Here is a 27603-nt window from a genome sequence, read left to right as displayed (position 1 = left end):
AATTCAGTTATTATGTCAAAGTGGGTATGTGAGATACTTTACCGAAGAAAATGATATAAGTTAGGAAATTACTTAAGATATTTAATAAGTGCAAGCTCTGAATCATATATGAGATCACATGATTGGATATACTCAACTATTAACAAGAATACAATGGTCTGAATAAACGAACTGTATTGGAATGTTAGAAGTACAACAGGGCCCGTATAACAGAAACATCTAATGTAAATTTTAAATCCTTACCAATAATTGTTAAAAAAATGATATATTTCCAAAATTATGTTATAACTTTAAGATGTGTTTTTACTGCTGTATTATAGAAATGCAAGTGATATTCATTTATCTATCTATATTTAACCACCAAGTACATATTATTTTTTTTTTGATTTTCTTGAAGTCCCAGTCCCAGTATCTTTTATTAAGGTAAAATTGTCGAAATGTATATATTTTCAAATGAATTCTCTTAACCTTTGTGCCATTTTTTGCCCAAGTTTGATAAACAGAAAGTGCATTGATCGCTATCACATCCCATTAAACCGAAAAAAGTCATAATTTTGAGCACACATCTTGACTAACAATCTTGCATATTACGTGCCTTTTTTAATTCGAGGAATACCATATGCTTCTTATACTAATGTATACTAATATTTTTCATATCATATATTATCTAAAAAGTAATTCGTCTAAAGATTTTTAAATAAGCACCCTTACATTGTTATTTTCATACTTGTATCTACTGAAAGTTAAAATAATTTGAAGAAAAGGAGGTAATAAGACAAGGATACGGCCATGCTTATTGCAAACTAGTAGTTGGTTTACGTCCAGTTCCTACATCATACAGGGTGTCGTGACCACAACTTAGTCACTTGTTAAGCCAATCAAAACAGCCGTTTCATCTGTGTCGCTTTATGATTAAACACAGTAAGCACACATGACACTAAAACGCCATTTGTATTCAACAAAAGTGAATAATATGGATGGAGACATGGATAGTCTTTTATCAGATATTTCAGGAAGGCCTTTCTTATGCTAATATTGTCACCGTTTTGAGGGAAAGTCATGGATTACAACTTTAGGTCATTTGCACGTTACGACGAAGAGAGTTCAGTGACGCTCGTTCTGTTGTTGACTTGTTTGCCTACTCGATCGAGCATTCTGGACGCATTTATGGTTAACGAATCATGCGACAACGATGCTTGGTGAATGGATTGAGCGTACGGACACCGGATGTGGCCACCATCCTCCGTATATGCGACCCTATAGGTACGTAAAACAGACTGACGCGATAAGTCCATGATGACGACTTTGGGTTCAGTTGTAAAGAAACCCATTAACAATAGTGTTGCGGATGTCACCTCTGTGCTACCGTAAACGCCATAGTTGTTGATTTGTTTCTCTTCTGGTAAAGCCCCCGAAGAGAGCATCTCGCGGTTTTAGTAGATTAACAAACTCTATTGATTGTAATGTTTCATTCCGACATCATTCTCCCTATCTTGTTTAAAGTCACATTCTTATATGGAGATTTAGAAATAACCTTTCTTTTATAAAAGCGGACTTAGTCTTAAAATTGCCTTTGGTAAAAGGTTTTCATATTTTTTTCTTTCTTCGCTTTTATCAATATACTAGTAAATAGAAATGCGACATATTGTCTATTTCTTCTAGCTCCTGTCTGTTTGCAGGGCCTTATCACATTTTTCGATTTTGAAATGTTTTCCAGCTCCACGGCCATTGATTGGCGTGAGTGTTTATCCAGGGCATCTGAAAGGGTGAAGACCTTTATGCATTCTGGGCAGCGATGGTTCTGCTTGAGATTGTGTTTATGTTCATGTTGGTCAAAATTTTCCTTTCTATGAAAGACCTTTCACAACTAGATTTTTCCAATGATTTAGCTGGCTCATTTTTCGCTCCAATAGTATGTTTAATACATGCATCATACATACCATTATCCCTCAAGTTTCTGTAAGATGTTTTGCACAGTATGAGTAAATGTGTTTATAGCTATATGAGGTAACCCTGTCCTATTAAGTGTAAGTCATTGACGTATCTCAACACAACGCGACAAGGGAGGTCATGGTGCCTCTCAATAAGATACAGTTCATTCTTAGTAAATAATGTTTTCTGCATTTTCTGTTTAATCAGTCATTGTATTATAACCCTTTTGAAAAGGGCTCCAAAAAGAGGTTCTTGGCGTATACAGTGCCAAGTGCTCAGCATTATTATTTAATAACTATTTTTCGCGTATTTTACCTATTTGGCCTTGATATTTATAGAAGTACAAAAGTGGAGTGATATTCGTTCAATATGCAGCAACACAGCTTCTAAACGCCAGCTCCATAACTTATCGGTGGTGCACTGAAAATGAACTTTGTTCTAAAGTATGACAGAACCTGTACAAGCATGCAGTTAATCTAATTGACCGAATACGGTAAGAGATCATTTCCCCGCGAAGAGATATTTCATCAGACTTGAATCATTACTTCGGGGACGATGGACTCTCTCAGTTTGTAAGTATAAAGCAACTTTTTTCTGAAACGTCATGTTGAAAACATGCATTCGTACATAAGAGGATAGTCTTATTGTAGTGTGTTTGAAATTCATACAGGAATGGATGGAAGACCAGATGGCTACTTCTATTCATTATCTATGTGCAATATTCTACGCAGATCGATTTCTGCTTTTCGATAGGTGTTCTGTTTCCTTACTTGTCAGACAAGTTCCAGCGGAATAGGAAAGATACCGTCCTTGTACAGTCAGTAACCACAAGTGTGCTCCTTTCATCAGGTAAAAGGTTGAAATGGCTGACAATCATCCCCTCAAATAGTTTTGTATTTCCTTTCTCATATCCATATTTCATCGAATGTTTTCATGACTTATTTTATTTTCTTACACCAATGTTGTTGACTTTATCAATATTATTTTATAAATAAATTAATTCTTTAAAAAATGCATTAGTACATTGAATGTTTATTTTTTATTAGGTATTATATTTGGACAGATGATTTGGACTCTTTAAATTATCATTTGTTCCAATTATCTTTTGTCCTGTGGGATTCATTCTAGCATATTTTGCTTCGGAATTGTGGCATCTTTACATTTGTATCGGCACTATAGGAGGTGAGAATTTGAAAATATATGTGGATGTTGCATCTTCAAAAAATATATTCTATCACATAATGTTGACTTCTATAAACCTTGATAGGGTACCTTATCGATATCTTTACAAACGTAGATGTTTCATTCCATATTTTCTTTATATATTTTCGACGCAATGCTGAAGGAAATTTTAAATGAACACAAGTATTTAAATAACAGATATAGTGTTCAAGAGACAAATGATATTCTATTATCTCTCCTACTAGGCATCGGATTTTCATGTACGAATGTGTTAGCCTATACCGCCGTTGGTTTTGCCTTCGTTGGAAGAAAAAGGAGTCTCAGCATTGCAATTCTCGCTACTGGGACTGGTGTTGCTGGAATCTGTTATCCCTATTTCATGAAATGGGTCGCCGAAACATACAGAGTACAGCGTTGTTTCTTTTACGTCGGCCTCTTATTTCTTTCTTCGAGTGTGCTGTCGTTTGTATTTTACACGGAAAGTATCAACGCAAGCCCACAGAGCAATCATGAACCGAACCCCGATGAGAAAAAGAAAAAAACATTTGGCGAAGATTACTTACTACATTTGTAATGGAATTGAACGAAGTACTTATCGTAGAATTTTTGTTAAATGTGGTTGCCACATGTATTATTATTGGAGCAATAAATGGAACGGTTTTTTCTCTTCAAATGGACATCGCTAGGTGGAAATCGTTATCTGACTGGGATGGAATCTTTGTTTTTAATATCATGAACATTGCTAATATAATTGCTGGTTTCTTGCCAGGTGTTTTGAAGCAGGTTCGTGGTTGCAGTATAAGTTACTCCTTTATTCTTGCTGGAGCCACAGTTTAGGGAATCGAAGGGTATATTGTAATAACTTTAGCCACAACCCGCACGTGGTATCTAGCTGGAAACGCACTAATAGGATTGCAACTTGGAGCTGTAATATCCACGACAATGATCTCCCTCAAACATATTGAAAAAAGCACTTGCCGTTTGCTTCAAGCATTGTGATAACTTGCAATGGCCTTGCGTCAATAGGAACTGCACCTCTGTTTGGTATGATTTTACCGTTTGTCCTGATGTTAAATGAATGTATTCGTAATACTATTTTAATCAGTATGCTGACGTGCACTGCGATTACGTTGAGGTTCATTGGGTAAGCTAGGCTAAGTTTTTTTCATATCATTTTCGCAGTATTTCTTATAATGATTCAAATGTGATATGACGACCTTAGATTCGATTGGTGATAATGTTGATACAATTCTGCTTCTTTTTACTTTTAGATTGAATGATTATATGTACTTTTATCATGACATGTTTTCTCTTTTTCAGCTCATATTCGGGATGTAACGATGGAATATAATCCGGTTTTGTATGCGTCAATTACCCTTAATACAGTTGGGTTGACCTTATATGTATTGGCATTTGTGTGCAGGAGAAGAACATCCCCTGAATACATCAGCAATATTAACATATATACTGTAGAACCGCAACCTATGGTGTCAGCTGTTTCTTTGGAGACAGGACTTACTTTATCTGACATAGATGTTTGATTTTCAAATGACTTTGTTTGTTGAGTCTAAAGCATTCATTACTCTCTTTTTCAGTATAATTATGATTTTTGTTTTGCCAGTAAAATACGAATTGTTAGTTTGGTGCAAGAACTTTATTCCATTTGTCACTGCCTGTATTGTTGCCATATTTCCATTGGCATTAGTTTGCCATCGTTCACACATTTTTTATCAAAATGTGATGCAATATCAGGTGAAAATATCGCGAAATAAAGTGAATTATTCAATACTGGTAATGTAATTTCTAAATAAATTAGGGATGCAAACGAATTGCAAAATTGAAATTCGAATATTCGATAATTCTTTCGATCGAATATTCGATTACCAAAATACATCTTTTATAAGTTGTAGTAAACTATTATTATTCGCTAAAATAATAGCTTGGGCATTTAAACCCTACTTTGTCGTAGCCAGTACGCTCGGCGGACCCTGATTTTCCCCAAATGAGCCTCTGAAATTCCCCATTTTAAGAAAGAAAAAAATACGTTTTGAACAACAAAACCCCCGAATATTTTCAATTCCGCTGCCTTCATATTTGTAAACAATGTAAAATTAGATGTATTCCTGGTCAAATAGCGTAAGGCGCCAATGCCTTACCGTACGAGGAGCAGCCTCGTTCTGAGTTTGACCTCTACCAACTATATTTATGCAAGGACCTAACCAACTCGGGAACTAGTAGACTATTGAAACTAAAACGCTATACTGTGCTGTTACACTTCAAAGCACGAACATTTATCGAAACATGGAAAACAGTTTAAAGCACATACATTTAACTACAGTATTGTAGCATATGGCATTCATATCATCACGGCGATTTGAACAATATTGCCTAACTTAATTTGCAGCAAAGGCAACATATTGGTGAGAAGGCCGATTCCTTAAATCCTTAATTGGCAAAGGCATTTAAATTTACCGACAATAATTGATTTTTTTTATCTCACCTGTCTAATAGTCAGTTACTGTAAAAATACGGGGAATTTCTATAGTACCCTACGATATGTCCCTAAATGACAGATGACGCGTGTATAGTGTATTGGATCTCATTCACACCTCTGACAGTATGGCCCAATCGTTGTAAAAACAAGACAAACAAGCTTTATACACAACAACAGAGTTGTTACATTCGAATACAAATTGTTTGATCGAATATCGATCGAATATATCTGTATTTGTAAATCTGCCCGTCTCAATCGCTAGTCTATGAGCAGAAATTTGGATAATATGTTATATGTAGTATATTTCTCTACTTGAAAGTGTGTCTAATTAAGGCGCATGTTCTTAATTTTGTTGAATTTTTTATGCATGTCATTTGTATAAAACGAGAAAATTTGATGAAATATACAAGCGAAAGGCACGTGGAAAACACATCACAATAAATAAAACGCCTTTTTTATATTCATTGCGATTATATTGCTGAAATACACGACTGAATTTTATGTGATAACACACTTTTCATTGATTCATGGAAATAGCTCATCAGTGTCCGTTGACTCCGTCGGCATGAATGGTAAAACGCTTCCATTCTTTTCAATTTCCAGTTGTACAGAAAAATACTCAATTTATAATACTACGTTTTTGCACTAGTCTGTTAATAAATAAGGAAATGCACTGAAGGTTGGAAAAACGTCCGTGTACTTTATCAAATTTAAAATGTCCGTGCACTTTATCATATTTTTTTTTTTGCTCATTTCCCCGCTTTGAAATAAGTATAGGAAATGAAACCATAGCCTTTGAAAACTACAAAATGAATAAAACTTAACGAAAACATGATTATCGTATAAGTTACTTACGGATAACACAAATTTTAGTAACATATTTGTCAGAAGCCGTGTTATATAGACACATTTGTTTACATGATATGCAGCGGTCACGTGATGCATTCTGTAGGGCTGGGCGGCCCCTATTTATGTAAAATATAAGACTGAGAAAGCGGTGTTTATTTTCTTGGTTTAAACAGTAAACTAGAACTTTCAACTGAGACGGACTCGGTTTACTTTGGGAGAAGGGGATGGACTGAAAGTCAATGGCGTTGTGTATAGAAACCATTGTCGAACAGTGGGGATACTACTTTAAATCTCTTTACATGCCTTCCGAACAAGATGATTTTGATAGTAAATGGAAACAAGCTGTTGAAATGAGTGTTGATCGGGCTTTATAAAGACTCGTGCTTGATCTGGAAGACACGGTTTCACCGGAAGTGGTTGCTGATTGTATTAGAACTCTACCGAAGGGAAAGCCATGCGGGCCCGATGAAATAAGTCATGAACACCTGTTATACGTTCAAGACAGAATAGCTAAACCCATTTCGATATTGTATACCGCTATCTTGAGACTTGGTAACATTCTCCAAGAAAAGAAGAACGTGCACGTGGAAATAAACGAAAGGATGATCCGGAAGGATGATCCAAATAACTACAGGACAATAACGTTGACATCCAGTATACTTAAGATATATGAATGCGTCTTACTGGAGCGGTGTAAAGAAACAATTATTGAAACAATGAATAAACTTCAAGGCGGTTTTCAAAGGCAGTTAGCATGTATTATGACTAGTTTCTCATTAAGAGAGTGTTTACATTTTGCTAGAGAGTTCTCATCCCCCGTTTATCTTTGTTTATAATTTATAAAGTTAAAAGATAATTAAAAAAAACACTTTTATTTTATGGTTATGTGTTGCAATAAACGATATTATGTTTTCCCTTTTCCGGGACGTTTAGCAATGTACTTTTAGGTGTTTGTATTACTTTAATAATACCAGTTTTTATTACTGGTATAGGGTAATTTCTTGTTATTAAAATGGTGGCAAGTTCACTTAATCGTGTTTTTTTATCCGACATATTGGTACAAAGCTGACGGGCTAAGCATGGATTGAAGCGCATTTACAATGTTTCAACTCACGTTTTCGTCAAGTAGCTTTTGCCATAAATCTAACCTATAACCTAACCTAATCTATGTTATTGAAGCATTTATCATAATTCAAAAACGCACAATACAATTTAATATTTCATCTTAGTATATAAGTTCATCGTCTTGCATGAGCATGAAGGGAAATTGGTCGGCAAATAAAATCGGATACACATAAACATTAATGTCGTTTACTTTTTATTGATATTTTTTATTGTATTGTATGTATGTATTGTATGTATGTATTGTATGTATGTATTGTATGTATGTATTGTATGTATGTATTGTATGTATGTATTGTATGTATGTATTGTATGTATGTATTGTATGTATGTATTGTATGTATGTATTGTATGTATGTATTGTATGTATGTATTGTATGTATGTATTGTATGTATGTATTGTATGTATGTATTGTATGTATGTATTGTATGTATGTATTGTATGTATGTATTGTATGTATGTATTGTATGTATGTATTGTATGTATGTATTGTATGTATGTATTGTATGTATGTATTGTATGTATGTATTGTATGTATGTATTGTATGTATGTATTGTATGTATGTATTGTATGTATGTATTGTATGTATGTATTGTATGTATGTATTGTATGTATGTATTGTATGTATGTATTGTATGTATGTATTGTATGTATGTATGTATGTATGTATGTATGTATGTATTGTATGTATGTATTGTATGTATGTATTGTATGTATGTATTGTATGTATGTATTGTATGTATGTATTGTATGTATGTATTGTATGTATGTATTGTATGTATGTATTGTATGTATGTATTGTATGTATGTATTGTATGTATGTATTGTATGTATGTATTGTATGTATGTATTGTATGTATGTATTGTATGTATGTATGTATTGTATGTATGTATGTATTGTATGTATTGTATGTATTGTATGTATGTATTGTATGTATGTATGTATTGTATGTATGTATGTATTGTATGTATTGTATGTATTGTATTGTATGTATGTATGTATGTATGTATGTATGTATGTATGTATGTATGTATGTATGTATGTATGTATGTATGTATGTATGTATGTATGTATGTATGTATGTATGTATGTATGTATGTATGTATGTATGTATGTATGTATGTATGTATGTATGTATGTATGTATGTATGTATGTATGTATGTATGTATGTATGTATGTATGTATGTATGTATGTATGTATGTATGTATGTATGTATGTATGTATGTATGTATGTATGTATGTATGTATGTATGTATGTATGTATGTATGTATGTATGTATGTATGTATGTATGTATGTATGTATGTATGTATGTATGTATGTATGTATGTATGTATGTATGTATGTATGTATGTATGTATGTATGTATGTATGTATGTATGTATGTATGTATGTATGTATGTATGTATGTATGTATGTATGTATGTATGTATGTATGTATGTATGTATGTATGTATGTATGTATGTATGTATGTATGTATGTATGTATGTATGTATGTATGTATGTATGTATGTATGTATGTATGTATGTATGTATGTATGTATGTATGTATGTATGTATGTATGTATGTATGTATGTATGTATGTATGTATGTATGTATGTATGTATGTATGTATGTATGTATGTATGTATGTATGTATGTATGTATGTATGTATGTATGTATGTATGTATGTATGTATGTATGTATGTATGTATGTATGTATGTATGTATGTATGTATGTATGTATGTATGTATGTATGTATGTATGTATGTATGTATGTATGTATGTATGTATGTATGTATGTATGTATGTATGTATGTATGTATGTATGTATGTATGTATGTATGTATGTATGTATGTATGTATGTATGTATGTATGTATGTATGTATGTATGTATGTATGTATGTATGTATGTATGTATGTATGTATGTATGTATGTATGTATGTATGTATGTATGTATGTATGTATGTATGTATGTATGTATGTATGTATGTATGTATGTATGTATGTATGTATGTATGTATGTATGTATGTATGTATGTATGTATGTATGTATGTATGTATGTATGTATGTATGTATGTATGTATGTATGTATGTATGTATGTATGTATGTATGTATGTATGTATGTATGTATGTATGTATGTATGTATGTATGTATGTATGTATGTATGTATGTATGTATGTATGTATGTATGTATGTATGTATGTATGTATGTATGTATGTATGTATGTATGTATGTATGTATGTATGTATGTATGTATGTATGTATGTATGTATGTATGTATGTATGTATGTATGTATGTATGTATGTATGTATGTATGTATGTATGTATGTATGTATGTATGTATGTATGTATGTATGTATGTATGTATGTATGTATGTATGTATGTATGTATGTATGTATGTATGTATGTATGTATGTATGTATGTATGTATGTATGTATGTATGTATGTATGTATGTATGTATGTATGTATGTATGTATGTATGTATGTATGTATGTATGTATGTATGTATGTATGTATGTATGTATGTATGTATGTATGTATGTATGTATGTATGTATGTATGTATGTATGTATGTATGTATGTATGTATGTATGTATGTATGTATGTATGTATGTATGTATGTATGTATGTATGTATGTATGTATGTATGTATCACAATAAACACAATGTATGCATAAATAATTATATCAATAAATCGTAATAATAAATACATAATTATTCAGACATAGAGAGATGCACTTATAGTTGATATTTATCTTTGTCTTCATAACTGCACTTGATTTAGTTACTGTGCAGTTGTTAACAAACAAATAAATGCTAATTAAAACAAACCTATTCAATTAAAATAGATTATAACGTAATGTTTCTTAATTCAAATGCATTTTAAATATGCACACTTACATTTGTCAAAATAGTTTCATTTTCGATATTAAAAAGTTCCACTAATGTATGCATAGTATTACTAAGACTTTTATCTAACTTGAGTTTGGTATACAATGTGCATTCTAAAACAAAATGATTTCGACTTCTAATAAATTACAAATGGTACATATACGTTCGTGTAAGGGTGTTGATTACGGTCTATTCCATCTGCATGTATGAGGATAGCCGCAATTCAGACATAGACTTACGAAACTGTGTAACATTCAATATTTTATTATTGCGATAAATTTGTTTATAAAACATTTAAAAAACGTCAAAAAGGTTAAGAGATACTTGGACTGGGACTTAACACATAAATGATATGTGTGGTTAAGTTTAGATAAATGGATGAATATTACTATTATTTTTATTCAAAAGCAGTTAAAACATCTTGAAGTTCTAATATGATTTTGAAAATACATCATTCTTCTCTAATTAATTGAAAATATTTAAAATTGACTGTATTCTTGCTAATTGTCGAGTATACAATCAGGTGATTTTTTTTTAAATATCATAATTGCTCATTTTTTTATAACAGAACAGAACAGAACAGAAAATTTATTTTGACTTAAGCATATAAACAGCTCATCGTCACATTACACAACATACACAATACGCATACACATACAAATAAATAATACATAGATGAATAAATGCATGAATTATTCAATTTCTATATATATGGTGATGGAGAAAAAAAACAAAAAAACAACAACAACAACAGCTTTCATCGCGCCTATAGATACCTGTGAGAGTGTTCACTCCCTACTCTCCATAGAGGAACGTTTAGGCAAATGTTAGGCAAGGGTACTTTAAAAGAATACAGTGGTTTGATCACTAAATAGTTATCAGCGCAAAGATAACAGTACAAATACAACTAATCTTAAGACATCTACAAAACACATGGGATAACATCCAGTACAAGGATATAAATATTTCTAGAAAAAGCATATATGTATTCAAACATAATCATTTCTTTCTTTGAAAGCTTTTAAACAATAAATAGCTAGTTTAACCAGAAGAGGTTTATTATCTGTTTGCAGTAAGGTAATAAATTTTTCCATACTAGGATGTCTTGAATAGTAATTTGGCAAATACCTTCTACGAATATCAGCATATAGTGGACATCTTAAAACGAAATGGTACTCGTCTTCTATATCGTTAAGGTTGCAATAGGTACATTTTCTATCATGTCTTGCAATACCATTATGTCGGCCAACTTCAATATTTAACCTATGGGAAGATAGCCGTAATTGTGCAAGCACTTGTCTGTATTTGATATTGTCTAATAGAGAAATATAATTAGAAACTTGGTAATTACATTTAAATTTTTTATATATATTTAATGAACTACAGCTATCCATACCCACTCTCCATTCTGAGATATAAATATCTCGTAATCTATTTCTAAGCAGAGGTACAAATGCAGCCATATTCACTGATTCGGGGAATAACCAAACATCATTAAAACCTGAGCGTTGTAATACATCTCGAACATTCGAGGCCCAATTTATGACAGCAGGATTTAGTTCTACTTCACTCACTTCCTTTAAAATGATAGTTCTTAAAATACAATTCTTAGATTTGCATGTAAACAATTTAACAAAGTATTTAATGCATCGCATGTATCTTTCAATATACAATGGGAACCGGCCCAGCTCGCTATATAGAGAAAGAGTATTTGTCGACCTTTTCACTTTGAGGATCCATTTACAAAACCTTTTTTGCACTCTTTCCAAACATTCATACTTACCAAATCCCCATACCCCCGATCCATAATTAAGTATAGACATAACATATGCATCAAACAGATTAAAAAGAATATGGACAGGGGCGAGTGTATCTTTTATAACCGCAAATAGACTATTCATAGACCTTATAGCTTTGCCAGCTAAAGTTTTAGCTGCTTGAGCAAATGAGCCACCAGATGAGAAAACAACACCAAGATAATTGAAGGAATTTACGATTTCTACAACAACACCTTTATATTTCCATTCAACATTTTGCGACAATCTACCGCCTTTTCTAAATACAACTATTTTAGTTGTTTCAATATTTACAGTGAGATTCCAGCGATCACAGTATGTCTGTAAGTTATCTAATGACGTCTGAAGGCCTTCTTTCGACTCTGACATTAACACAGCATCGTCTGCAAACAACAACAGAAAGATATTTATTCCATCGAGTGAGATCCCGGCATAAGTTCCTTGTTGCATATGTAACTCTATATCATTTAAAAACAGAGAGAAACAAATCGGGGAAGTTATTTCCCCTTGAAATAATCCGACATTATTTTCAAAGAAATCAGACAATGTCCCAACATGTTTAACACAAAGCTTCACTTCCTCGTACATTGAGCGTAAAAGGGCCAGTAATTTACCATCGACGCCGGATTTTATTAGTTTATACCATAGCCTGCTCCTACTTATACTGTCATACGCCTTTTTAAAGTCCACAAAACAACAATACAACTTCTTTTTAGAGTTTAACTGTCTTTGGATCAATGATTGTAATATAAATATAGGATCTACTGTACTACAATTGTTCTTAAAACCAAATTGTGCATCCGTGAGAACATCGTACTCCATCGCCCATTTCTTAAGCCTCTCATTTAATATACCGGTGAACAACTTTGCAAAGCAACTGATCAGTGTAATCCCCCTGTAGTTGTTAGGGTCCGAAAGATCTCCTTTCTTATATATGGGAATAATAGCCCCGTTAGCCCATGACTTGGGAAACGTGCCCTTGTTAAGGATAGTGTTAAAAAACAGATGCAATGGCTTGATCAAAACCGGAACACTGGTTTTAAAATATTCGTATAAAACATTATCTATGGAACATGCCTTATTATTACCAAGTCTACTAATCGCCTTTAAAATTTCTTCTTCACTGATTAATCTATCAAGACAATCAAACGTAGGTGAATTACCATTATTGTTCCTATCAAAATCTGCTAAAAACTCAGAGCTTAAATCATCATCATGGTCCTGAGCACCAGACATCAACCCTTCGAAATATACCTTAAAATCCTCATTTGGAATATCGTCACCCTTTTGACATGTAGCCTTTACCCTAAAAATCTTCCAAAACTCCCTAGGTGATTTTCTACGCATGTCATTCATTTTTTTACTACGCTCTGCGTGAAATGATAATTTGGACTTTCTACACTGGTATTTATAATCTTTTTTGGCCTGTAAAACTCTCTCTCTCCCTTCATTACCTGATGCCTTATTAAAATTTGTCAAGTATTCTTTATATACTAATAACTTTTGTTTGCAACTCTCATCATACCAATCTTTTTTATTCTTATCACCATCAATGAAATAAGTACGGGCGGGCCTCTTTGACCTCTTAGAAAAATATTTATCACCCTTACTGCAAATATAATTTGTAAAAATAGACGTCAATGTATCAATATTGCAGGTCCCATTGATTTCTACGTTTAAATCCCGCTCGAGGCAATGTATATCAGTTGACAAATCATCAACAAAAACAGTCTGGAAATTTGGATCCCATTTATAATAGGTATTTCTATATTCCGACTTTGTATGTATTAAAGTATTAATTTTCACTGCGAACTTCACGGGTGCATGATTTGAGAATACATTAAAATCGCCAACCTCAAAACTCGACAATGAATCAAAATTATCCAATGATGTAAGTAAATAATCCACTAAGCTCTGACCGTTATGTGTCATGCACGTGAACTTGCCGGGGTCATTGAACAGACGACCATTCACAATACCAATCGTAACAACTCGGCCATCTCCGGCAAGCTTCGAGATAGACCTCGTAAATAGTAGTAAGGATATACGAAAGTGCGATGCGGCTGCCGGCGATTAACACCGTTTTCAATCCGCGTAAAGAAGGCCCATTGTAACAACAAGGAAATGGATTGTGTTAAATTAAATGTGCTTGTTTAAGAGAAAATATTTATTGTAACCTCAAAAAATGTTCGTTTTATGAATATTAAGATGTTTCCTTATAGTTCAAGCACTCTATTTCCTCTAGAAAAATCGTGAGCACACAGAAAATTTACTTGACAGTCATTGAAATGATCATACGGTTCATGGCATGCATGAATCATTACATCGGATTAAATGCATGCATGGACTAAATGTCAACATTTTCTCAACAGTTATAGGAATACCCTATGAAATGTAAGTTTTAAGTCATACTTTGCCGTGTTATTTTTCACACCATGCCTTGCCATTAAAACAACATTACTATTCTGTATTCATTGATTGCCTTGTGCAGAGTTTTGTGGGTTGTGGTAGGATGGGTGTGAGCTGGTCACCCAGTCAGCTTTACCAGCTGAAATCTATGCATGCCTTTACTTCAGCATTATTGGGTTTGGGCTGCAGATTTTTTTTGTGTCAACAGTTCTGTGGGGTTGAGGTGGGGCGGTGACTATCCACGCAGTATGCTCAATTGTTAGAGTACCATTACAACGTTCATGTGGATATGCATCAGACAATTGTAACCACGGCCTCCCCAGGTCTGGGGAATAGTGGGGACTTTGACTTTCAGTACAGCCCACACCCTGCGCGGACGATCCAATGGCAAAATCCCTGCCAACGCCCCCACACCCCAGGGACTCTAGGTAAGGTCCATTCCACTCTATATTTTAAGCGAAGATAAAACCACCGCATTCAACCAGCACTGCAGGGCCACCTGATAGGTAAAAACACAGCCCATTTCCGCTGGTTAACCCCAGTATTCCCCCGGACCGGGGGGGGGGGGGGTTACAATTGACTGGTGCACTGAGTTGACAGATCTTGACTTAAAATTGTATTTGTTCAAGGCAGATCATGCTTCACTTTACCTCCTAGGCTGTGGATAAAACCCACTCATTAGAAGTTTCCTTACACATTATACTTGTCTTAATCTATAATTATTAGTCTCAATATCTTTGAGTAAATTGTCATTTTTTATTAAAAACAACCAAAAGAGTAACTGATAAGATACTCAACTGATTTATTTTTTTGTAAATAAAAGCCTTAAACAAATATTTAGCCAGGTTACTAAGCTTTTCATCAATGTATACCAGACTTTTTTCAATAATACTTAATCTATTTTGAATAATTAGCCTTTAGATCACTCTTCACCAAATGACTCTTTTATGTCCAACTCCATAAAATGCAAACAAGAATAATTACAGTTTGGATCAACATGTCTCTTAATTTTATTTTTGATATTAGTCAAGTAATAACAGAGCCATGTGTATGCAATCCAATGTAAAACTAATGATAAATTAGGTTTTGCTCCCATTTTTACTTTCATTTCTGTGCCAAGCCCTTTTAAGTGCATTGAGTCTTTTGGGAGACTTCACAATATTTCTGGCGCTTAATCCCCATATATGGCTTTAAGTTGCCATACAAATTTAAGTCTTCATTACAAAATATACTGTATGTCTCCACTTTAACCATAAACACACAATGAGAGGACTATTTAAAGCATTACCATGTGTCAGAATTATAGATCTTTCTTTACATTTTATTTTTCTAATTGTATTACCGGTCTCTTTAGCAATACCCTTGTGCCTCTTTGAGTACTTGGCTTGACAGTTTGGTTTTTAATACATTGTTTTGAATGTTTTATTTGTACACAACAATGATGATGATGATGATGACACTATGCTATGCCAAAACCTCAACACATTTTCTTCAAACAAAAAAGGACAGTCATTCAGAATAACTTTTATTACATCAGTTGAGAAAATAAACTCATACAATCAACGAAATAAACATGCATCTGTAAAATCAAAGGTCATGTTATGTGTTCGTTAAATTCAACTTAATAAAGAAAATAAATATTGGTTGCAGTAAGCAATGCGCATCACTTCTAATAAACATTCAAACAGACTGAAAAATAAATCAACACAAATGGAAAAACTGTTTGCAAGTCAGCTAGTATCTTATTTTATGCCTTATCAGATTGCTATGCAAGCTGGAAGCTTACAAAATCACTCTTAAGTCTGTTGCCTAAGAAGAAACAAGTATGGACATCCTTTTCCTGAGGTCAAGAGAAAGTATCTTGGAGGTCTTGAACTCACAACCTTGAATTTGGGGCTTATCCTCTAGACCACTTTCACCTTTTCACATTTTAAAGAGCCCAGTTTACAATATGGCACTTGCAAAGATGTGCCCTATTAACAGATTTTCTGAAGTCTTAAAAATTGAACTGAACAAAATAGTTCTCCTTTATTTGGTCTGCTGATGCCATCTGTTTCTGTTTTTGTAGTTATCTTCCCTCCATAATATAGGAAAACCACTTAAAGTGTATATAAATTCTTTACCATTTTACCCTTTTAAAATATATGTTCGGATTTATTTAATTATCACGGACCAACAGATGACTTTTATCTTCAACTTCACATCAGTATGTAAGTCATCAAATATTTGAGATGACAAGATGTTCCACTGAACGCTTTGTTTCCATCTTGCACTCATTTTTCCAAGGAAGGCGTTGCAGTTGTGTTAAGATGATTGCCATGCATTGCAGGTCAATCCTCATACAATGGCATTTTTGATTACATTCGGATTCCAGTGCCTGAAATAGAAAACAGAAAATACAACAATAATAGGAATTATATTTTCAGATCAATTATTTTAAAAGCCTGTACAACAACAGAAAAGTATTCACAAAACATTAAGTGCAACACCAATTTAAAGCTGCATCCTCACAGTTTTACTGTTCTGACACCTTTTTTATTTTTGTCTTTAAACGAGCCAATTGGCAATTATTGTGCAAATGTATGGAAACCAGTGATATTAGACTGCTGACATAATATCAGATCACAATCTTTCATATACAAGTTTGAAAGTTTGGTAAAAATTCCTCCAACAAGTCATATAAGGTCACACATAATAGAACAGATTTCAATTGTTTGGAAAATATTTTTTTGCTATTGCTTTAAGCCATTTAATTAATTAATTATATGTGTAAATTTAATTGAATTACTCCTTTGGGCTTTTGAAGAATGACCAAGAAGAACTGTCAATCTGTGAGAGAGCAGCTTTTAGCTCTGGACTACTGGTTAATTAAAAAATATGAAATGAAATTGTTATCATGTTTAAATTCATCTACAATGTTGATATTTTAATACTGTCAATCCTTGTTGGTTAATTGTACAAACATGCAGGTACTTTTGGGCTTAAACCAATAGGATACTTGACTGTTAAATTATTGTCCGAATTTCGAAAATAGCACAACCATTACCTCATCTGCCTTTTTTCAATAGAACAAGCCGGGAATCAGAGTCAGCTGCACCCCTGGTACCATACTCTTCTCTGAAAATGACAATAAGATTAAAATTTAAATGTCTGCATTTCATTGGCACAGTAAAAATGTCAGCATTTTTCAATGTTTCTGCATCACCACCACTGGTGGATATCAAAGAATTTAGTCTTGAAAGAAATGTGTGCTGGTTTATGCGTTCAAACTCATTTTGTTAAACCAATAGAATGAAGATCTAATTTATTTAGAGAACTATATCAGTGAACAGGGCCGAGGTATTCAATTGTGCCATTACATTAAGTTGTTCGCTACCAACACTCACCGACATATAAACCATACATCCTTGGTTAAAAGAATGTAAATATTAATTATAAAAAATTAAAGTTAATGATATGAAATGTATAAAGCTAACCTATTATCGATCTAAGTAAAGTTAGATTCAGACTTATTTGTTATCAAAAAAATAAATAATAGAGTATTTGTTTTCTTAATTTTTGCCACTGATCACTGGAGCTTCAAAATTGTTATTTACTAAATTGAATCTGTCAAATGAAAGAAGACTTTACCCCACCCACTAAGAATTAATGACATTTCCAATTAGTTTCTCATTAGGGCTCTTTTAAAACTATTTTTATATTTTATTAAAATACAATAAGTATAAAAATAACACTTACACACAAATAAGTGGTAAAAGTTCGCTCCTCATTCTGTCTTTGGACTAACATATCTCTTGGTTGTTTGAACATCTTCTTGGTCGGCCATGATGGACTATTTTCTTACGACCCGTATTATATCCGAGGCCATATCTTGATACTAGCCGAGGAGTTCCGATTGTCACAATACGTATATTTGTAGCCTTACACAAATCAAGCATACAATCCCCAAAACGATTGGAGGTAAAATCACGTGATTGCCGAGGCGTGGGAAAATCTATCTCATCTACGTCATCGCTGTCAAGGCTACGATCAAACTCAATGTAATCCCTTTTATGACCTACTCTACTATTTGTATCACCTGTAATAAAAAGTTTACCAAATTGACTGAAATATGTAATATCCTGCTCTAACTGCATAAATAAATCAATATCATAAATGGCATGTGCCGGGCTTGCTTCCGGGCTTATATAAGTAGCACAAATGTAAATATTTGACTCGAGATTAAAAAACAACTTATCGAACTTTAGCCATACTATGCAATCAATAGTATTTCTAACAACAGATACCCCCTTTCTTATATTATTTTTGATATAAATGATGATACCACCACTCGGACGTTTTGCCCTGCGGTTTTGAAATCTCCTAAATGAATGAATTGGTTTACTATAATTTTTTAATTCAATATTTGATCTAGAATTTGTCCATGTTTCGCTTAAGCATATAACATCATACTTAGAAATAAAATCAACAAACTCTGGTGATGATCGTTTTTCAGCACTAAGACCTTCAATGTTCCATGACAAGAATTTGAGAACACTCTCACTGTCTCCCTAGTCACTCTCCTTATATAGTTGTTTGTCTATGAAGAGCTTGTCCACTCGAATGAACGCATCTTTACCTTGTTTCCGGGCATCAATCATGATCGGGATGAGCTTCCGGCGTTTCTCCATTACCTCCCGGGGATACTGTTCGGAGATCCCAAAGTTCGTTCCCTTTAATTGCTTGGCGGCCTGCCGAACACGCTCGCGATCGGGATACAGCACGAATTTTGCGACTAGTGGGCGAACCTTGCCGTCCTTGCGAGCACCCACCCTGTGTGCACGGTGCAGCCCAATTTCCGCAGCGTTAGGGATCTTGAGTTTTTCGTCAATAAATGACAGAACTTTACGTTCGCAATTTTCCTCAGCGTCCTCCGGAATGTTATAAAACATTAAATTGTCCCTCATACTGCGGCAACGTAGATCTTGGATTTCATCCTTGAATTCTTGTTTTTCCTTAGTCTGCTGGCTCTCGACCGACTTCATTTTCTGTATGAGAGAATCAAGTTCTTTTTGTTGTCGATCAATCTTCTCGATTGAGGAACTATCAAACTGGCGACTCTGTTCTATGTCTTTGACCTTTGACTCTATTTCGCTGATCCGTGCCTCCATTGACTGAACTTTTACCGTAAGATTGTTAATCGATGATTGAATAACGTCAAGCTGCACCAGTTTCTTATCCATACTATCAAACCGATTCATAATCCGTGTAAACATGTCGTTGTTTACCTGTGCACCTGGAGAAGTCTGAACAGGTGTTATTGGGGTCATAGGCGTGCCCCCTTGAGCCCCTGGGGCCCAACATGTGTATTGTCCACTATTCATGTTCATTGCTTGGGTAAAAGGACCCGGTGAGAACTGGGGGTTGCTTCCATACATTTGATTGTTCATTGTACCAAAGTCAAAACACTGACCGCTACTATTATCCTTTTCCCGCCTCTTACTAGGCGTCCGGAGGTGATTTTCATTTGGCGATGATTTCGCCCTGTTCCTCTTTGCTTTTCGGTTTGGCATTTAAACATCGTTTACACCACTACATTTCCATTCATTTTAATCCAAAACAAACATAAAATCACGCATTTACACTTATAAATATCCAAATTTTCACTCTCTTCAAATTTTTTGCCACCATTCCTCGCGCATGCGCATATCAGATCTAATAAATACCATCTAGCTTGTTTAAATTACTTTCAATTTCTTTTCTCATATAAACTCCTGGGCTGGTATTCATAAATTATATTAAGTCATTTCCTAACTTAAGTCATTTTCTGAGGTTAGGTATTCCATTGGTCATATGGTATAATAACTTATATATATCTAAAAATACTTTATTTTCATTAATTTTATGTAATACACATAATTTTATGTTAAAAAACTTATAGTTTTTCCTCAATTTGACAATGAACATTTTAGGAAATTGACTTGAGTCAAGAAATGACTAAAGCTGTTTAATGAATACCAGCTCAGTTTTGTTAAATTATGATAATTTATAAACTGGAAAAGTATAGAATTTCCTTTATTCAACCACAGCTTGTGTCACTCTTAACAATCTTAAGTTCATAATTGTTAGTTTTCCGGCACCTGGGATTTTTATGCCCGTAAGGGTGGCATATATTTACCTGTACGTCTGTCCGTCTATCCGTCTGTCACCAAGGTTTCCGATCAATATCTGAAGAACGCTTAGGCCAAGGGTTCTCAAGCTTTATAGGCAGGTTGGTCATGACCATCAGATAAAGCCTTTTGATTTTGAGGTCAGTTGGTCAAAGGTCAATGTTGTAGTGACCTTGATATTATATCAGCTGAAAATCGGTTTCCAATCAATACATGAAGAACACTGTGGTTCAAGGACCTCAAACTTCGTAGGCAGGTTGGTCATAACCAGCAGATTTACCCTATTGCTTTAGAGGTCAGTAGGTCAAAGGTGATTGTCGTTGTGATCGTAAGCTGAAAATACGTAAGCTGAAGAGACCTCGAACTTGATAGAGGTGGACCAGCACCATAGCCATTTTGACGTTAGTTGGTCAAGGGTCAAGGTCGTGGTGACCTTGAGCTGAAAGTCCGAATTTATCCAATAAATGAAGAATGCTTGTATCCAGGTATCTTAATCTTGGTATGATGTTGAACTGCATCTGCTTTCTTTAAGCCATGTTTCACAAACATTCGAGGCGTCTTCGTTGCAGTGCTTTGCATACAAAATCGTTTTGTTGAGATTTATGAGTGCATCACGTCAATTCTTTTTGAGCAGATCAATTATTTGGAACACCTCGGCCATTTTCCATCGAAAACAACCTCGGATGTACATCAGTAGAAGTAGTTCGTAAAATTGTAAATTTACTAGCTATAATTAATTGTAGTGTTTAAATGTGTGTGTTTTTAAATACTTAGTTTAGATTAATTGCCTGTGATTATTGCATAAATAGTCAAGATACATAAGAGTAAAGTCATTAAGTTTAATTGGTAAATTGAAATTACTACGCGATATACTTGCAGCGTAGTTGTAAACCCGCCATATACATTCGATGTTGTTTTCGATGGAGAATGGCCGTGGTGGTCCGAATACAGATCAGTGAGCGGGAAATGTCATTCGGAACTCCTCGGCCATTTTCACCAAAAACAACTTAAATAATACTAGTATTAATATATAGTAGTGTTCTAACATGTATTTTGTATAACTATGTTTAAATGATAAATATTCCCAAGAGTAAATTAAGTCATAAAGTTTAACTGCTAAATTGAAATTACTACGCGATCTGTATTGTATCAGAAGTCAGGTATAACAGACTGGCCGATCTGGAAGGTGTATGAAAATATGAAAATATGTATTTTTTAATTATTAAGTGCATTTATAATTTCAATACAAGTCTATTGGTAAACAATATACGTGTTTACGTCGTGCATCCATTAAATGTCGTCCGTGTCATGTTTACTAATTACAAATGATCGAACATCGGTTTCAGATAATGATGACAAATATTGAATTATGTACAAAAGAGACAAATTCAAACGATTATTACTGTTTTAACTGAGTATTTTGCGTTTCTTTTTATTGAGTATATTGTTCACACGGTGTCTATCCAAAGCCATCAATTATTATATGTAACTTATGTTTTATATATTTATTATTCATATGTAATAAGCTGTTAATTGTTGTTTGTTGTATGGTTTTGTACGGTCCGGCCAGTCATTTGTATCCAATCGAAATTCTGAAGACTTCCGAACGATTAACGGACCGGTACGGAAATTTCTGTTGGTCCGGAATTGGTCCGGTCCGATCTTTATTCCCAACCTTAAAGGTGCCTTGGAACCTGGTCAAATAGCCCCAACGTTAAATAACCCCCATTTTGCAATCGGAACTCCTCGGCTAGTATCAAGATATGGCCTCGGATATAATACGGGTCGTAAGAAAATAGTCCATCATGGCCGACCAAGAAGATGTTTAAACAACCGAGAGATATGTTAGTCCAAAGACAGAATGACGAGCGAACTTTTACCACTTATTTGTGTGTAAGTGTTATTTTTATACTTATTGTATTTTAATAAAATATAAAAATAGTTTTAAAAGAGCCCTAATGAGAAACTAATTGGAAATGTCATTAATTCTTAGTGGGTGGGGTAAAGTCTTCTTTCATTTGACAGATTCTAATTTAGTAAATAACAATTTTGAAGCTCCAGTGATCAGTGGCAAAAATTAAGAAAACAAATACTCTATTATTATTTTTTTTTAATAACAAATAAGTCTGAATCTGACTTTACTTAGATCGATAATAGGTTAGACTTTCTTTCTCAGTGTATTTATCTCATACATTTCATATCATTAACTTTAATTTTTTATAATTAAAATTTACATTCTTTAAACCAAGGATGTATGGTTTATATGTCCGTGAGTGTTGGTAGCGAACAACTTAATGTAATGGCACAATTGAATACCTCGGCCCTGTTCACTAATATAGTTCTCTAAATAAATTAGATCTTCATTCTATTGGTTTAACAAAATGAGTTTGAACGCATAAACAAGCACACATTTCTTTCAAGACTAAATTCTATGATATCCACCAGTGGTGGTGATGCAGAAACATTGAAAAATGCTGACATTTTTACTGTGCCAATGAAATGCAGACATTTAAATTTTAATCTTATTGTCATTTTCAGAGAAGAGTATGGTACCAGGGGTGCAGCTGACTCTGATTCCCGGCTTGTTCTAATGAAAAAAGGCAGATGAGGTAATGGTTGTGCTATTTTCGAAATTCGGACAATAATTTAACAGTCAAGTATCCTATTGGTTTAAGCCCAAAAGTATGTGCATGTTTGTACAATTAACCAACAAGGATTGACAGTATTAAAATATCAACATTGTAGATGAATTTAAACATGATAACAATATCATTTCATATTTTTTAATTAACCAGTAGTCCAGAGCTAAAAGCTGCTCTCTCACAGATTGACAGTTCTTCTTGGTCATTCTTCATAAGCCCAAAGGAGTAATTAAATTAAATTTACACATATAATTAATTATATGGCTTAAAGCAATAGCAAAAAAATATTTTCCAAACAAATGAAATCTGTTCTATTATGTGTGACCTTATATGACTAGTTGGAGGAATTTTTACCAAATTTTCAAACTTGTATATGAAAGACTGTGATCTGATATTATGTCAGCAGTCTAATATCACTGGTTTCCATACATTTGCACAATAATTGCCAATTGGATTGTTTAAAGACAAAAATAAAAAAGGTGTCAGAACAGTAAAACTGTGAGGATGCAGCTTTAAATTGGTGTTGCACTTAATGTTTTGTGAATACTTTTCTGTTGTTGTACAGGCTTTTAAAATAATTGATCTGAAAATATAATTCCTATTATTGTTGTATTTTCTATTTCAGGCACTGGAATCCGAATGTAATCAAAAATGCCATTGTATGAGGATTGACCTGCAATGCATGGCAATCATCTTAACACAACTGCAACGCCTTCCTTGGAAAAATGAGTGCAAGATGGAAACAAAGCGTTCAGTGGAACATCTTGTCATCTCAAATATTTGATGACTTACATACTGATGTGAAGTTAAAGATAAAAGTCATCTGTTGGTCCGTGATTATTAAATAAATCCGAACTTATATTTTAAAAGGGTAAAATGGTAAAGGATTTATATACGCTTTAAGTGGTTTTCCTATATTATGGAGGGAAGATAACTACAAAAACAGAAACAGATGGCATCGGCAGACCAAAGAAAGGAGAACTATTTTGTTCAGTTCAATTTTTAAGACTTCAGAAAATCTGTTAATATGGGCACATCCTTGCAAATGCCATATTGTAAACTGGGCTCTTTAAAATGTGAAAAGGTGAAAGTGGTCTAGAGGATAAGCCCCAAATTCAAGGTTGTGAGTTCAAGACCTCCAAGATACTTTCTCTTGACCTCAGGAAAAGGATGTCCATACTTGTTTCTTCTTAGGCAACAGACTTAAGAGTGATTTTGTAAGCTTCCAGCTTGCATAGCAATCTGATAAGGCATAAAATAAGATACTAGCTGACTTGCAAACAGTTTTTCCATTTGTGTTGATTTATTTTTCAGTCTGTTGGAATGTTTATTAGAAGTGATGCGCATTGCTTACTGCAACCAATATTTATTTCCTTTATTAAGTTGAATTTAACGAACACATAACATTACTTGTGATTTTACAGATGCATGTTTATTTTGTTGATTGTATGAGTTTATTTTCTCAAATGATGTAATAAAAGTTATTCTGAATGACTGTCCTATTTTGTTTGAAGAAAATGTGTTGAGGTTTTGGCATAGCATAGTGTCATCATCATCATTGTTGTGTAGAAATAAAACATTCAAAACAATGTATTAAAAACCAAACTGTCAAGCCAAGTACTCAAAGAGGCACAAGGATATTGCTAAAGAGACCGGTAATACAATTAGACAAATAAAATGTAAAGAAAGATCTATAATTCTGACACATGGTAATGCTTTAAATAGTCCTCTCATTGTGTGTTTATGGTTAAAGTGGAGACATACAGTATATTTTGTAATGAAGACTTAAATTTGTATGGCAACTTAAAGCCATATATGGAGATTAAGCGCCAGAAATATTGTGAAGTATCCCAAAAGACTCAATGCACTTAAAAGGGCTTGGCACAGAAATGAAAGTAAAAATGGGAGCAAAACCTAATTTATCATTAGTTTTACATTGGATTGCATACACATGGCTCTGTTATTACTTGACTAATATTAAGAATAAAATTAAGAGACATGTTGATCCAAACTGTAATTATTCTTGTTTGCATTTTATGGAGTTGGACATAAAAGAGTCATTTGGTGAAGAGTGATCTAAAGGCTAATTATTCAAAATAGATTAAGTATTATTGAAAAAAGTCTGCTATACATTGCTGAAAAGCTTAGTAACCTGGCTAAATATTTGTTTCAGGCTTTTATTTACAAAAAAATAAATCAGTTGAGTATCTTATCAGTTACTCTTTTGGTGTTGTTGTTTGTAATAAAAAATGACAATTTACTAAAAGATATTGAGACTAATAATTATAGATTTAGACAAGTATAATGTGTAAGGAAACTTCTAATGAGTGGGTTTTATCCACAGCCTAGGAGGTAAAGTGAAGGATGATCTGCCTTGAACAAATACAATTTCAAGACAAGATCTGTCAACTTAGTGCACCAGTCAATTGTAACCCCCCACCCCAGGTCCGGGGAATACTGGGGTTAACCAGGGGAAATGGGCCGTGTTTTTACCTATCAGGTGGCCCTGCAATGCTGGTTGAATGCGGTGGTTTTATCTTCGCTTAAAATATAGAGGGGAATGGACCTTACCTAGAGTCCCTGGGGTGTGGGGGCATTTGGCAGGGATTTTGCCATTGGAGCGTCCGCGCAGGGTGGGGATTTTAGCCGGGGTTGGCTGTACTGAAAGTCAAAGTCCCCACTGTTCCCCAGACCTGGGGAGGCCGTGGTTACAGTTGTCTGGTGCATATCCACATGAACGTTGTATTGGTACTCTAACAATTGAGCTTACTGTGTGGATAAGTCACCGCCCCACCTCAACCCCACAGAACTGTTTACACAAAAAAAAAATCTGCAGCCCAAACCCAATAATGCTGAAGTAAAGGCATGCATAGATTTCAGCTGGTAAAGCTCACTGGGTGCCAAGCTCACACCCATCCTACCACAATCCACAAAAGTCTGCACAATGCAATCAATGATTTTACAGAATAGTAATGTTGTTTTAATGGCAAGGCATGGTGTGAAAAATAACACGGCAAAGTATGACTTAAAACTTACATTTCATAGGGTATTCCTATAACTGTTGAGAAAATGTTGACATTTAGTCCATGCATGCATTTAATCCGATGTAATGATTCATGCATGCCATGAACCGTATGATCATTTCAATGACTGTCAAGTACATTTTCTGTGTACTCACGATTTTTCTAGAGGAAATAGAGTGCTTCAACTATAAGAAAACATCTAAATATTCATAAAACGAACATTTTTTGAGGTTATAATAAATATTTTCTCTTAAACAAGCACATTTAATTTAACACAATCCATTTCCTTGTTGTTACAATGGGCCTTCTTTACGCGGATTGAAAACGGTGTTAATCGCCGGCAGCCGCATCGCACTTTCGTATATCCTTACTACTATTTACAAGGTCTATCTCGAAGCTTGCCGGAGATGGCCGAGTTGTTACGATTGCCCATTTTGGTCAAATAGCCCCCACTGCGAAAAAAATGGTCAAAACGCCCCCATTTTGTTCAAATAGTCCCCACTATTTTTTTATTTGAAATTAAATTTGAAGGCAACTTGTAATCTTTTTAAAATATTTTAATGTGATTTGTTTTATTTTTAAGATATTAGAATGTATATTTGAAAGTAAGTTGTAATATTTTCATGATTTTTGTATATATATATTTGAAGGTAAGATGTAATATTTTTCAGATCTATTGCATTTACATAATTGCTAATCAAACAATTACATCTGTTGATAATTAAAATGCTTTAACATATAAACAATAACTTGCACATATTAAAGACTTATTAATTAGAGAAAATAGGGCATATAAATTCTCACCTGTGGGTTCACCACACTTAGCTTAATAACTGGCTTCAAATAATTGAGTTTGCACAAGATTAAAGTCCGCTCACACTTAACTTAATAAATGACTTCAAATAATTTTGTTCGCACACCTTCTCTTTGACTTTCTGTTCACCCTTTAAGAATTCAAACGGGTAGATATAACCGTAATCGAATTCAACGTGATGAAAGATATTGTTTATGTTGTAATAGAAGAGATATAGAAGACGAGTTCCATTTTATTTTTATTTGTCCATGTTTTAATCTTATTAGAAAGAAATACATCAAACGTAATTATTATATACG

General features: G+C 33.7%; 3 long non-coding RNA genes across 4 annotated transcripts; 2 read left to right on the top strand and 1 right to left on the bottom strand.

The window, feature by feature from the left end:
• Nucleotides 1-1712: 1712 nt before the first annotated feature.
• LOC128242427 (uncharacterized) lies at nucleotides 1713-4792 on the top strand. Of its 2 annotated transcripts, XR_008262613.1 has the most exons (6): nucleotides 1713-2504; nucleotides 2603-2781; nucleotides 2979-3114; nucleotides 3360-3702; nucleotides 3884-4158; nucleotides 4435-4792. It is a non-coding gene; the product is annotated as an uncharacterized LOC128242427 (long non-coding RNA). The 2 variants fall into 2 exon arrangements; XR_008262611.1 differs by having other exon boundaries at nucleotides 3360-4158.
• A 10931-nt stretch (nucleotides 4793-15723) lies between these two features.
• Nucleotides 15724-18539, bottom strand: LOC128225040 (uncharacterized). The gene is made up of 3 exons (XR_008259595.1): nucleotides 18415-18539; nucleotides 17723-17793; nucleotides 15724-17053 (listed from the first exon to the last, which is right to left on the bottom strand). It is a non-coding gene; the product is annotated as an uncharacterized LOC128225040 (long non-coding RNA).
• A 4100-nt stretch (nucleotides 18540-22639) lies between these two features.
• LOC128225150 (uncharacterized) lies at nucleotides 22640-24890 on the top strand. The gene is made up of 3 exons (XR_008259614.1): nucleotides 22640-22718; nucleotides 23364-23434; nucleotides 24093-24890. It is a non-coding gene; the product is annotated as an uncharacterized LOC128225150 (long non-coding RNA).
• Nucleotides 24891-27603: the final 2713 nt, after the last annotated feature.

Source organism: Mya arenaria, chromosome 2 (assembly GCF_026914265.1).
Source record: "Mya arenaria isolate MELC-2E11 chromosome 2, ASM2691426v1".
NCBI classification, from domain to species: domain Eukaryota; kingdom Metazoa; phylum Mollusca; class Bivalvia; order Myida; family Myidae; genus Mya; species Mya arenaria.
Note: the sequence above shows the minus strand (reverse complement) of the source record. Positions and strands in the feature narration are given on the sequence as shown.